The sequence below is a fragment of the Bactrocera oleae genome, chromosome 4 (assembly GCF_042242935.1).
Source record: "Bactrocera oleae isolate idBacOlea1 chromosome 4, idBacOlea1, whole genome shotgun sequence".
NCBI lineage: Eukaryota > Metazoa > Arthropoda > Insecta > Diptera > Tephritidae > Bactrocera > Bactrocera oleae.
In genome coordinates, this window is record NC_091538.1 from 10794545 (window position 1) to 10808687 (window position 14143).

Genomic DNA, 14143 nt, shown 5'->3' on the forward strand with positions numbered 1-14143 from the left:
TCTCGAGTGCCGCTATAGTGCTAGCATAAAGCAAATATATTTTACAATAATAAAATATAGTAAAATGTCTCATTTAATATTTTATTTGCGCAAAAAGTGGTTTTGTCTTCAATAAATCCAGCTCGTATGCTACTTACAAGTATTAAAGCAAATTGTGCATCGTAAGGCACAAGGAAACTGCTAAACTCTTTATAACCATACTGGTAATATGTTTCAACACAAGCCGACTCGAATGCAACCGTGATGAGGGCGAATGTGCGGTGCGCATGGTAGGCAAACAAAATTGCTATGATTTATTTACTCACGGCGTGCGCGTATTTATCAAACTCCAATTAATCGGTGATAAACCGATCAAGACACTAAATGCTTCTCCACACGAAGACAAAACAGAAAAAAAACCAAAAAAAAAAAGAAATGACGTAGTAACGAAGGCGGTAATACCGACCGAGCGAGTAGTCGACGGTCAAGACACGCGCAGCCCAACAACTCGAGTCATATACATACATACATATAAAGAGCGCTAGATGCAGTACGACTGCGGTTAGCCAAACGCTCAGTCGGAAAGGCCAAAAAGTTGGCGAATTTCCATTGCGCGAGCTGACTGAGTATTTGCAGTAGTTCGCTGTGCTTTATGAGCTTTTTTAGCGCTTTTTTGTCTGACTTTGCTAACAATAAAACGAGTTTGCCGTCATATATTGCTAGCTAAGCGGTTCTCTGATTTGTTTTAGTGCGCTCTTTTTTTAATTTTTAACAAGATTTCCATGTGAATGCAATTTTATTTTTTTTAAAACATAAAAGTCCTCTGTTGTTATTGTTGCACATATAATATTATACAATGAGTATTTACGATTTTTCTTCTATTTTTTTTGGTTGGAATTGGAGATGCAATCAATTTACTCGTGTCCAGCAAATAATAGACTTGGAGCTAGCTTTTTTCAATGTATGTATGTATGTATATGAGTAGCCACAAATATTTCGAATATCCCACTCCATGCACAAAGCAAAAAAGAGAGTGAACATATGTAGGAGCTTGAGTTGAAGCGAAAAACGTTTGGCACTGATTTCCGCAACAATTTGTCTAAACAATACTCGTATGTGTGTTGTGCGAAACACACCTACTTAAGGGGTTATTCAGAGTGGTACTACAGCACTTTGGTTGCGAACATATGTGAAAAATAATGGGTGCCTATTATCTATAGCTTCGTTGGCGGGAGTTGCCTACCGGAATTAAGCTGAAACGGTTGGAGCTTCAAAACAACATTCCTCATTTTTTGCCTCTTATTCCAGTTTCAAAAATGTTTTCTATATATTTTTTTAATAGCTGTCGCCACTGGTCAGACAATGACATTTGTACGAGGATATTACAAAAAAAAAAAATCGGTGGCCTTGAAGATATCTTGTCAAATTAAAGAGTTTTCCATACAAGGGTCAGGTTGCAACAGCTCCCTCTGCAGAGAGTTGCCACCCTGACGTTGCCTGCTCCGAATAGGCGTGTGCGTGAAGCCAGGGATGCTGGAACATTATCTATGCGAATATGCCAGCCATAAGCCGAATGAGTAGCGAAATATTCTCCGGCTCCCAAGGCCCCAACTTTTTTTTACCAAAACCACTGAGTTGCTGGATAAGGCTTAAATTGGTTACCACCCGGGAGCAGAATGGGTCTTATGTTAGCCTAAGTGCGGCCGCCTTCGGTCCGGCGCTCGTGCTCTTTCCTTTCCAACCAACAAAATTTTTGAATCGAAGCGAAATTTTTTCGAGTATCTCTATTTCGGCTGGCATGGGTATCAGTGCCTTCAGCGAATTTTGTTTTTGTTTCGGTTTTGGCTCATTTTTCGAGCGCGATTCGCCAGATTGTGGGACAGTTTCGACGTTATATTCATAAATATCAAATTTCGTCAGCAGTACTGATGCGTTTGATGAATGTAGGGTGCTCAGCTAAGTTGTCAAACAATTCTTTTGCGACCTCTACTCAACGTCGGATTTGCAAAAGGTGCACATTTTGTTATACAAGTCTTGCATTGACACCTTTCATACCCAAAACTTTAACTGAAACGTATTGAGTTGATCAGTAAGAGATATTAAGTTCCTCGGCTATCTTTCTGATGCCTACAAGATAATCTTCAATAATTGTTTCTTTAACTTTTTCGATGTTATGGTCATTAACAGCGGTGGAGGGACGACTCGCATGAGTCAAGTTTTCGATGATTTCATGAGCTTCACTGAATGCTTTGCGCCACTCAAATACTTGTGTGCGTAATAAGGTAGACTACCCAAAGCACTTCTGCAGATGTTATATAATAGTTTAGTTATGTGTGGTAAAGGGAAAGATATGATCTACGGTGAATCGTTTTCGGCATAAATCAACCAACCGACCAAACTTTATTGAGATTACTGAATAATTGATCAATATTCACTATACGCTCACGATATAAACCAAATGCGTTTATTTTTCAAAGAGAGTTGCCACCTATCGAGTAAAAATTATTTTTACGCTTTTCGAAAAACTGCTGAAATTCAAAAAATTAGGTACAAAACTCATCAAAGCTACAGCACACCTTGTATTGAGCACAACCGAAAGCACCTTGCAGCCTGGTTCAATTCACTGTGTAGCACAATCTATGGCTAGCATATCAATTTTCCAGCCATATATGAGTTATGGCTTTTTAAATGCGCGCTTACATTGCAACACCACACACACACTCACACATACACAACATAGACCATATGGACCAATTCAACTGACTAGACAAGTTGCTTTATGAAAGCCTGGCAATTTCCATGCACTTCCTGACTCATCCTACCTGTTTTAGCTTGTTGTTGTTGTTGTTGTAGCGTATACCCGATTGATCACTTGAGTTGAGACCAAAATTTATTGTTAACATGCGTTCGCCCTTCACTCGACGGATTGTTTAGCTCAGCGCGCTTAGTATGTAATTTCACATGGCTCCGTTCAAACAGTTTACTTTGACTTAGCCGTACCCCTTGCTGTTGGTTGCCGGCATGACGGCATTGGAGTTGCGCACGAATTGTAATTGCCTTAATGGGGATGCGCCACTTTTCGACCGCCAGACCGTTGCTCATATGTTGGCCAGCCATGCAACCATGTAAGTTCACTCCGCATTTAACTAAACGTTATGTGGGCGCCCAGCGGCTGGCCGGCGCGGTGGCGAACCGAGCTTGAAGTGGGCAGTAGGGATGTTCGGTTGTGTATGGCTGAGAGATGCATGCGCTTTGATTGGGTGTAAGCCATGATTATCGCCACGAATGAATGAGATGTGAACTGGCCAAGGCGTTCAAACATTCATCAATAGTCGGCGTTGGCAGCGCTCAAATAGTTGTGTAATAGCCTCAGACGTGTAGTCACATGTTGTATCGATCGCTTTGCTTTTACTGCCAATGTAATGTCGGTTTTTTTTTTGGTAATTGTTGCTGTATTTATATGCTTATTTGTTGTTAGCGTGTGAAAATGTCGTAACAGTCGCGCATGCGCTCGATCACTCTATGGTCTTTCTAATTTAGTGGTTCGGGTAATTTCAGGTCAATGTACTTTTCTCTGTGGCATATAGCATTAAATTGTTGATTGAGCCAAATGAGCTCGTGATTAATTAATGCGAAAATTCAACAATTACGTAACGTTACCTGAAATTCTTTCTCTTTTATGGTGTAAGCTTCGATTTTACCAAACCATACCAACTTTCTTATTTATCTTATTTGTTTTTGAAAGACTGGTGCGTTTGCCTGAAGCTGTTGCATATAAAAGTCGTCGATATTTTTCATTTTACTACAGTTGAAGAAGTTTCGGGCTCTCCGGGACATTGCACTTCGGACAATTGGTGGATGTCCGCTATCCGCTATCAAACGAGATATAGTACTATATCAACTAAAACTCGGAGGTGTCTAACTTAAGACACATACTGAACGTCATCCAAAATGAAATTATTAGAGAGCGACCGTTGTGCAACCTCGGTCTGGATATTGAGTAGACTAAATTCCTACCTATGCAGAATTGAACTGCCCATACCAAACATATGTTCGACATGCAAAGAATTCTCTGCGATAGTCAATCTTCAAAAACTTCCCATGAGATGGATTTTTCACAGCAAAATCAATCGCCATTGACAGGAATATGCGGTAATAATGCCAGATGCCAGTTCGGTACTATAAGATGGAATATAAGGTGTATGCATAAGAATCTCCAAAGCAAGCTCCTGGATCTTCTGGCGCATCACTATCGATCTGTGTGGGCTGGCATTCTGCTAATTGAAAACAATTCCGCACTCGTAGGCCAGAACTGGCCGCTCCGGGGCGATTGCTTCCTTCAGTCGGTCCAAATGTTGGCATTATAGTTTCTAATTACGAGTTCGGCCAAAGCAGTGGATCTCAAAGTAGATTCTTTCTTGACAATCTCGCATAACCTTCCTGACATTTCGACCATGGCCGTTTACGCTTGATGTCGTTGTAAGTAACCCACTTTTCATCACCAGTTATTGTACCATGCGCTTCGGACGCGGTTCAGTTTCAGTGCGATTCAGCAACGATTCGCAGAGAGAAACTCCATACATGAGGTAATTTTGTGTTAACTCGGATGATACTCATAAATCGCACTATTTTTTATAACCAGCCTATTAAAATGGTTTTAAACGGTTTTTGGTGCAATCTTTAGCTTCTGGGCAAACGAAACAGTACTTACTTGCTGGTTAGACTCGATGATTTCCAAAACCTGCTGCAGTTTTGGCATCAAAGTTACCGGAATGGAATAGACAAAACCAATATTGTGAGTGATTGGCTGTTACATGCAGTTCCTGTTGGAAAAACTGTAAGATATGTCGCATTTTCTCTTTGCGGTTATATAATTTTGACGCAAGCTCAAACAATACTGAGCCATACCTACAGCCGAACGCGATATAGCATAACTAGATAACAGTAAAACAATGCGAGATACAGTTTACTAAAGCCATCCATTGGAAACATAATGCGACCTTAGTGCTTTGGTGCCAAAATCGAAGGTATCGGGTCTAAAGCATTTTTTCTTCAGCCGACTGCCTTTAATAAGAAAAAGCGGCACTCGAACTTCAGTTACACACGCACTTAGCCTTCTTTACAGATTCAAGTCAATTGAAACCTGCTTCCATACTTCTTCTAAAATTTTCTAAATTTATTTCTTACTTTGCAGCCGTTGGTGCCGTCAATGTTGCCGCTGGGCAAACTATCGATGCCACTTACTGCCGCCACGAACAAAAATGTCAATAAAAATCTATTTTCTTGCCACTACAGAATTTCACCAATGCGCCGATGCGCGGTATGGACAGCAGATAGTTACAACACTAACCAACTAGATAAATTCTTTTATCGCAAAAAAGAAATCAATTTAAGTTGGCAAACAGTAAGCGGCCGTAGCTAGTTGCCACTTGTTGACTGTTGACTGCCCAAAATTGTAGCGTTTGCGGCGGAATGCGTGGGGCAAATGCAAGCCAAGCCATGCAACAACAACACAGCAGTACGATGCTGTGACCTCTGCCACCCAAACGTAGGCAATCGGCTATTTGTACATATAACACGAGCTGCTAAACCGAAAATTGTTGCTCATATAGCTGTTGTTGTTGTTATCCGTATCGGGTTGGTGCTTTGAAGTGCACTGCCACTCAAATATAAACGTTAAATATAAAATTGAAAAAGCCATTTTGCTGCCAATTTCGCAAACACTTAAACCAATTTCTCACTTCAGTCCACAGGGCATAGCGAAGGCGCGCCCCCGCCTGCTGACCAAGTGCGAGGATACTAAACCGATACATGCTGCCACACATATACACATCCATACATACATACACATATTTAACTGTTTGCATTCGAACGGCAACAGGAAGCACACATTCGCCATTGACGACGCTGACACATCCTTGTTATGCTTCGCACTCGGCGCTTGGGTGTTGTGGCGGATGGCAGCGGCTGCAGCAACAAGTACGTGGCGCTGTTGCAACTTCAAAGTCGTAAAGTGACAGTGGCAGCAAAGTGTGAAAATGTCATGTCACAAAGTGTTGGCAACATCACTTGACTTCGTTTACATGAACAGCATGCAACCATGCGTCGTCTCCACGAACTCGCTGCGAGTTGGTCTACCCACAGTATTCACTGAATGCATGTCACATGAAAATATATATATTTTTTGGGTTGTGTTACTTTTATTGCAAAATGTTGCATACATCCAAAAAAAAATTTAACGACAGTTGTTGTGTATGAAATTTGTAGTGACTTCATGCTGCCAGAATTGAAAAGTCAAATAAACACATATGTTGCGAAAAAATGCTAGATATTTTAGGAAAGTAAAAATTTGAGTTACGTCGTTTCCCTTTCGGTCGGTTTTTATGTCGATGTTGCAACACTTTCTGGAAGCTCATTTGTTGAAAATATCCATAAAGTAATTCGGCAAGTTCGACCGTCATAAAAGAAAGCACAGTCTCGATTGCTCAAAAGCTAAAACAATATTCGTTTGAAACCAACTAGATAAGGCTAGACGCACAAAGAAGCCCAATGTATGGTTGCCACACGAGTTAATGCAAAGAAATCTCAGCGATGGAAAGGGTCAGTTCCACGGTGTCGTGGAAAACGCGATGAGCCGGCGGAAATGGTAGCCAAGCCAGAATGGACGGTCAGGAAAATTTTGCAATGTGTTTGATGGCATTGACTGGGAATCATCTAGTATGAGCTGCGCTAATTCGGCCAAACTCTTAATATAGACCTCTACCGTCAACTTTTGGGACGACTGAAGGAAGCGCTAGACCCAGAAGCGGACAACTTTGTCCAAATGGTCAATAGTAGTAGATGTGTGTTCCATTAGGACAACACCAACCACATACATCGTTACAGACAACGCAGAAGCTCTTGGAGCTTGGTTGTGAGGTTCTTATTAATCCATCCTATAGTCTGCAGCTGGCACCACGGGATTACTATCTATTTCTGTCTATGTCGAATGATTTTGTTATTGAAAAATTCGCCACAAGAGAACTGACTGTTCCAGGTTTTTGCCAATAGTGGTTTCAATGAGAGCGCCTTAAGGAAATTGCCTTCAAAATAGCAAGAAGTTATCGAATAAAACATTTAACTTAAGTCAAAAATAATGTTAAGCATCACATGTTACGTCCCACTCGTTTTAAGCGGACTGGAAGTTTTTTCATTATAGAAATACGCTCGAATGTTTTTTCTTGCTTACGGAAAGGCGATCGTAGATTAGGAAACTACTTCTTTGATGTTCGCCGAAAATTGGGATCCTTGTAACAGACAGCATGATGGTAGTTAGTTAGGCTATCTTTTCCGGTATACTATAGTAATAGCTCTATTAGCCTCAAATGAAGACTGTTAAGTGAGAGTACCTGTATTATCAGGGGCGCTTGGCTATCCTGAAACTTTAAGACTTGGCAACTAAGTATATACAATTTTTAAAAAGCTTATGGGGCTGTTAACGTGGTATTACATGACATCCATATGAGTTGGATGAAATTAGTGCTGCTTTCTTGTGAGCGAATCAGAAAAAATACTCATTAAGGCGAAAAGTGGCTACACAATATAAGGCCTTGGTGCAGAGCTTTCACGGCTAAGCTTGTCACTCTACAAACTATATAACCTTATATAAATGATTTGCGTGACGGCTTGAGTCACTGTCCATCATATCCGCCTGTCTGTATAGCTTCGGTGCAGCCGAAGTTAACATTTTTTCTGGTTTTTCCTGAGGATAGAAAATATAAAAAAAATTTTTTTCACTGTATCAATTACCTCATAAAATATTATAGGAAACACCTACTATCTAGTCGACTTGATTCCATTACAGATAGTTTATGGTCAACTCAGCCACTTGTAAACGCTTCATTTTAGGAATATCTATTGGCGATAACATCAACACCACTAAAAGTAAATCCATTAATCTCATATCCATAAGCAATGAGCATCCACATACATACATACATACATACATACATACATACATACATACATACATACATACATACATACATACATACATACATACATATGTACAGAGATATGTTCGTGTAGTCACACTGTCTGATTTTTGATGTTGCGCACTCACCAAAGTGCAGCACCGCAGACAACCTTTTGAGGCTTACACATGCTGAAATGGTGCAGCGTCCAGCTGGGTCTCCAACCTATTCATAATATTCACCTTAACCTACGGATTTTGTGGAGTGCTGGTATTATTTATTCTATTTGCGAAGCATTTAAAACACCGTTAAGATAAATATGGCTATCATTTCGTTGCAAACACATATAATATAATATTTATTTAAAAGCGCGTATATGTGTACGACTGCCGCAGAGTGTTGCCACCAATTCCAACATTCATGCTGCAATCCTGTCCTGTGTCCTTCTCGAAGCTGGAGTTGGAGCATCAATCAAACGCTTGCCCGCCACGTCGTCGGCGTACAAACAGTCGACTTGTGTGGCTGTCTGCCTATGCTTTTGTAATTGTTGTTGTTGTGCATGTATGTGCGGCGCACGCATCGCCAGCACATAAGCGTGCAACTCAACCTTTAGTCACAACATACAATGATGGTCCAACGACTGGCTGGCAACAGTAGCCGCCCGTTGCCCTCACATGACATGGAAAACTTCTTTGTGCAACAAGTTTAACAAATTTGCAGCTGATAAATGATTTCGCTGTGATATCACAACACCACCAACTACTGTGCATTCACCGGTTATTCGATTATACCATACTATTGTTATATTCTGCTACTTTCAGTATTTTTTTGTTGTTGTTGTTTGGTATTATTTGTATAAAACTCACGCTGGTCATTAATAAATGTTCTAAGTTGCTGTTGTTGTACTGCTTGTTCTTGTTATTTGCATTGTTCTGCTGCTGTGTGCTTAATTTAACACACTGAAGGTGTTAGTTGCCCATTGTTGTTGTTGTTGTGCTAAGCTTCAAATGAGTATTCGCCAGTGCCATTTGTTTTGTGCACAGTGGGAGAAGGTTGCATTAAATTGTGTGTAAAGAGCGTTAATTGGTGAACGCATTCGTTGTTGAAACCCTTTCACCATCTCAGCAGTCGTGCGAAAGTTGTTGTGTGACATCATAAAATATATATTATATTTGTATATATGTATATACCATATATAGTATCGCATATCATGCGCGCTCACACCTTTTCCAGTTGGTTATAGTCCGAAAGTTGTGGTATACCGTCTTTAAGTTGCCCGATAAAGGAGCTACTGATACGTCTTGATCAGCCTTAGAGAGGAATAAAAAAGTTTTCAATAAAAGCACTTGATCATTATCGTTCAGTTTGTATGGCAGCTATATATTATAGTGGTCCGATATCGCCGGTTCCGTCAGATGAGCAGTTACTTGTGGAGGAAAGAACATGTGCAAAATTTCAGACCGAACATTAAGAGACTAGATCGCGTATACAGACGGACCTGGCTAAAGCGACTCAGGTCGTCATGCTGATCATTTATTTATAGACTAAATAGGGTATCCGCCGTTTACTTCTAACTATAAAAATAGCGGGACAAACTTAATAAACCTTTACGGGGTATAAAAATAACACTCGGAAGCTTAGTATTGTGTTGCTAGGGATTTTGTTAGTAGAAAAAAAATTATTGGATGATTGCGATCGGCAAAGTTGTATATCTACTACAGAGGCCAAATTTTTACCTCAAGTAACAACAATTTATATATTCTTGTAACATGCTTAACAATATTATAATAAAACTGTTGTTTGTAATAATTAAAAATAAGCAAGATAGATATACAGTCAGAATGCAGAATTGATATCGCGCTGACTCTCTCTGTTCCTCTATTCGTCCAAGACTTGTGTGAAATTAGACTTACTGAAACTTGGCACTCTACTTTAGTAATGCTTGAAATTGTACAACAGAAGGGTTTTATGCAGAACTATATTATATATAAACAGTTCAGTAACCACTATAAAAAATTGCCTCATTAGAGACTCGATTAATGGATGCTTTTCGTATAATAACTGAAGTACAATAAAAGTGCAGTAATCACCTAAACACCGATGCCAGAAACATGATATGAGTGGCGATGATATTTAAGTACTTCATACGAATTCGTTTAAATATTTCGCTATCAGGCATCGCCGACTTTTGACAGAAAATTCATGCCTCTAAAACTCCTCAACATATTTCAATAAAATTTGGTACATAACATTTCGCTGATTTAAATAATTTAAATAACGGCGGATGGATAAAAAGGTGTCTACTTTTTTGAATTTTATGGAAAATGCCTGATCATCTAGAATAGGCGTACCCTTTCTTAAGTCTCATATACCGTATATGAGTTTATCCGTCCGTCTTGCTGATTTTATATCTTACTAGCTGCCACGGAGAACTTTGTTTCTCCAAAAATTGGAATGATTGATGCATTTTCTTTGGATTATCTCATAATTATATCTTAGTAAACATGGCGAACATTCGTGAAAAAGCTTAGCGGCAGCTTTCCTGGTTCACTTCTAATAGCGAGCGTCTCTAGGCAGACGACGGTTAGGTAGTTTTAAGATAGACTGACTGACTGTCACGCCAGACATAAACCTACTGGTCCTTAGTAATAACAGATGGAGCTCCAGTTTAATTTAAGCTGAAGTATTTGTCATAGAGGACGTCAATCCCTTGGAGGAAATCTAAGCGCGACTTGATATCTAATTTTAATACTACATTTAGTCCATTGAACTGCGAAGCTCCCAGCTTTCTAAGGCGACTTCTAGATAATGCTGGACAGAAGCATAGGTGGTGTTCCAGCGTCTTTCTCATGCTTACCTCCCTGCAATTTCTGCATGTATCGTCGTTACCTCTGCCCATCCGGCTCGCATGTGTTGCCAGCAAGTTGTGACTTATCATTAGACCAACAACCGTCCTACAGTCCTTTCGAAACCGTATGAGTAAAAAGCACTCGCGTTTTTCTTCGTGGCTTCAAAGACAACCTTAGATTTTAAGTCGCATATATCCGAGAGTACATACTTTATTTTTTCTTACAAATTTTTAAATTTAGCTGCTTTGTGATTCGAAACTCACTGTAGGTTCTGCTGCAAACGGGAGTCATTTTTCACATTCTATCATAAACGTGAAATCAGATAAAGCGGAAGTTCAAAGACAGCAAGAAATACTCTGCAAAGCACACAAATAAAAGGAGGCAGCACCAACATCACGATCACATATGATATTTATTAATAAGACTTTTCTTCCTCTTTGCTAAGTGTAGGTAGATTATAGGGAGAAAGACTAAAGTGTGAAGCCACAAAAGTCGCCACTTAATTTGAAACTCTTTAAAAAGTCGTAAAGCTTTTAATACTCGCATAAATACTATGCGCTTTGAAGGTACGTAGAAGAACACGTACTTAAGAAGCAGCTGCCCTGTAAGAAATTAAAAGAATTAAAAGTTTTGTTAATGGAATTGCTGGATATAAATGTCTTGATTTATAGGCTCTTTATTAGAGTAACAATTTATACCTTATTCGATAAACTCAGTCCAAAGAATAATGCCATTTTAACTATAGGAACCAATCTGTGTATGAGGAGTGATCATAAGGTCCACTTGCTGGTCAGTTACTTTTGGCCTATGGAATCGAAGCGATGTATCGATGAGGAAGTATTTTCACAGTATGGCTAAAATATTTATTTGAATTAGTTTCAAGACATATCATTGCAACAGCACTTTATATTGTCGGTTCATCGTGATGGTAATGGTACTTTTTCACTATTTTGTTTTTGCGAGTCACATTAATTCTTATTTCTTTGCCATTCAAGTATATAATCAGGTATTAATATTAGTCGCCTGTGCAATTTGGATTGATGTTGGCTCACAACCTCTCGTCAATATAAAGGTTTTTCAGAAAATTTTGGTTCACAAATAACATAATTTTAACTGTCTCGGAATTATTCTCGATCAGCGATGAACCAGAATAAGCTAATAGAGACTCCCATCAAACATAGATCTGTCGATTTTACTTTGGAAGACACCATAGGTAAAAGAGAGAGAGAGAGAGAGAGAGAGAGAGAGAATACTTTTAATTTGCCTGTTGTTCTTTCTATAAAATTTTCTGAGACTGAAATTATTCGACTGGTGCTTGGTTTTTTAGACCTAACTGTTTTCAGTTTTATTTATTTAATTTTTTGGATTCTTGAAGTTGAAGTTTCTTCGAAATCGTGTTTTTCTGGGTTGGCCTTGTTGTCATAGATATATAGGAAATGTTTTTGTCATAAGATTCCCAGTTGAGGCAGTAAATTTCAGTGGAAGTCTTCGTCTATCTGACTATCCATTGTCATAAGGTGGATGATTTAATTTGCTTGCTTTTGGGCAAAGAAGAATAATGTAATATTAAAATCTACCAATCTCACTGGAGTCCGCTTCGTCTACTCTAAAATAACTACAAATTTTTCTACAAATTCTTCGACGAGTTGCATTTCACTGAAGACTACTCTGAGCATTCCTGTCGGGTTATTTGTAAATATGTATATTTATATGCAGATAGATCACTGTGAATATATTTGCCGCTATGAAGAATGACAGCGTTTGCCAAAACAAACTTTTAGCAGCAACTCGAGAGTTGGAGTGTGTGCATACATAAGTTGCTTTGTGGTGGCATTTACAATCGGCGGCGAGTGATGATGAATTGTCGAAACGTGTTCGCGCAAATACGAGTATACGGGCGGTAGTAATAGAAACAACAACGTTTAAGAGATACAGCATAAATAGCTGGCGAGTGTCTAGTTGCAAGGATATTAACACTGCAATGCATTTGTATGCTCGGCTGTCTGTATCTAAAGAGATTGCTTGAAAATGTGTGCGTATGTGGTTGACGGTGATTTTAAGCGAAATAAAAGTGACAGGTAGACGAGTGTAAACGCGATTTAAAAAACAAAGTTTTGGAATTAATTTGCTGACAAACAATGCGCCGAAAATGGCGCAGAGTAACACCCTACGGTATTATAAGGAGTCATTACACTCATTTATCGTCGTACTGCTATGTATGGGTTCATATGCTTTATAACCCTGACAATCTGTTAGCATGGTGAGAAAGGTTTATACTTTTCAAAAGTTGGCTAAGCAAAAACTGCAGCTAGGAGACGCTCCTTTTTTGATGCTGCTCCAAACAACTGATAATTTTATAACTGCCGAGTGGTAACCGCATTCGCATACTCAACAATCAATTATTTGTTGAAGCGATCTCATACGAATTTATTTATTATGGTGATAAGAAACGATTTGTTTGATATATTGTTACCAATTTTTGGGTATTTTCATAATGACATGTTCATAGAAACCCTCGTGTCTATGGACAGAAAACTGGTGCAGTCGGTTTTTCAAAGCTTCTCTTGTGGCGAAGTTATCACCAGCTAAATCATTTGCCATAGACAAGAATATTTAGTAACCACTTAGTGCGAGGCTCGGACTATAAGGTAGAAACATAAAAACCAACTTACCCTGCGCCCGGAACTTCTAGGTATGCTTACTATTGATGTATGCCGCCTAACGTTGTCCTGTAGTACCACAAGACCCCTCCTATTGGTCAAGCCTAGCCGCTTCGGTGCGATTGTTTCCTTTGGACGTTGCAATTATTGACAGTTCAAGCCTGATGTTAAAAGTTTAGCCGTTGGGATGCAGCTCATAGCAGTTGTTTCCCTGTCAATCCCACAAAACTCATAAGAAACCCTTTCAGACTTACTAGAACCATCTATCAGAAAAATAATGGAACCTAAAACAATTAATGAATTCCTCATTACGTAACTCGTTGCTCTGAGACCTCCAGTTCACTTTGTCGAGACAGCTGATAACACGCTAATCAAATTAGAACTACCAAAGATAACAAACTAAAGCTCGTTGTTCACATCTTAAATATCCGGTCCCAAAACCCGCGCTAATATGCTTCAACTTTGCTTTTCTCTCCCCAACACTTTACTTTATTTTGCTTCACTCTATCTCTTATTGATTGATATGTACAATATATGTTTTGTTATATTATTTTAAGTTGTGATGTTGAACTTTTTCGTTAAATGCACATTTAACACGTTTCTTGCAAAAAGTTGTCCGCAAGTCTCATTTCTTCCACACATTTGTCACTTGTCTGTGGCTTCCACAAATTCATGGCTGCTCCTCTTTGTCAGCTTTTTGTCA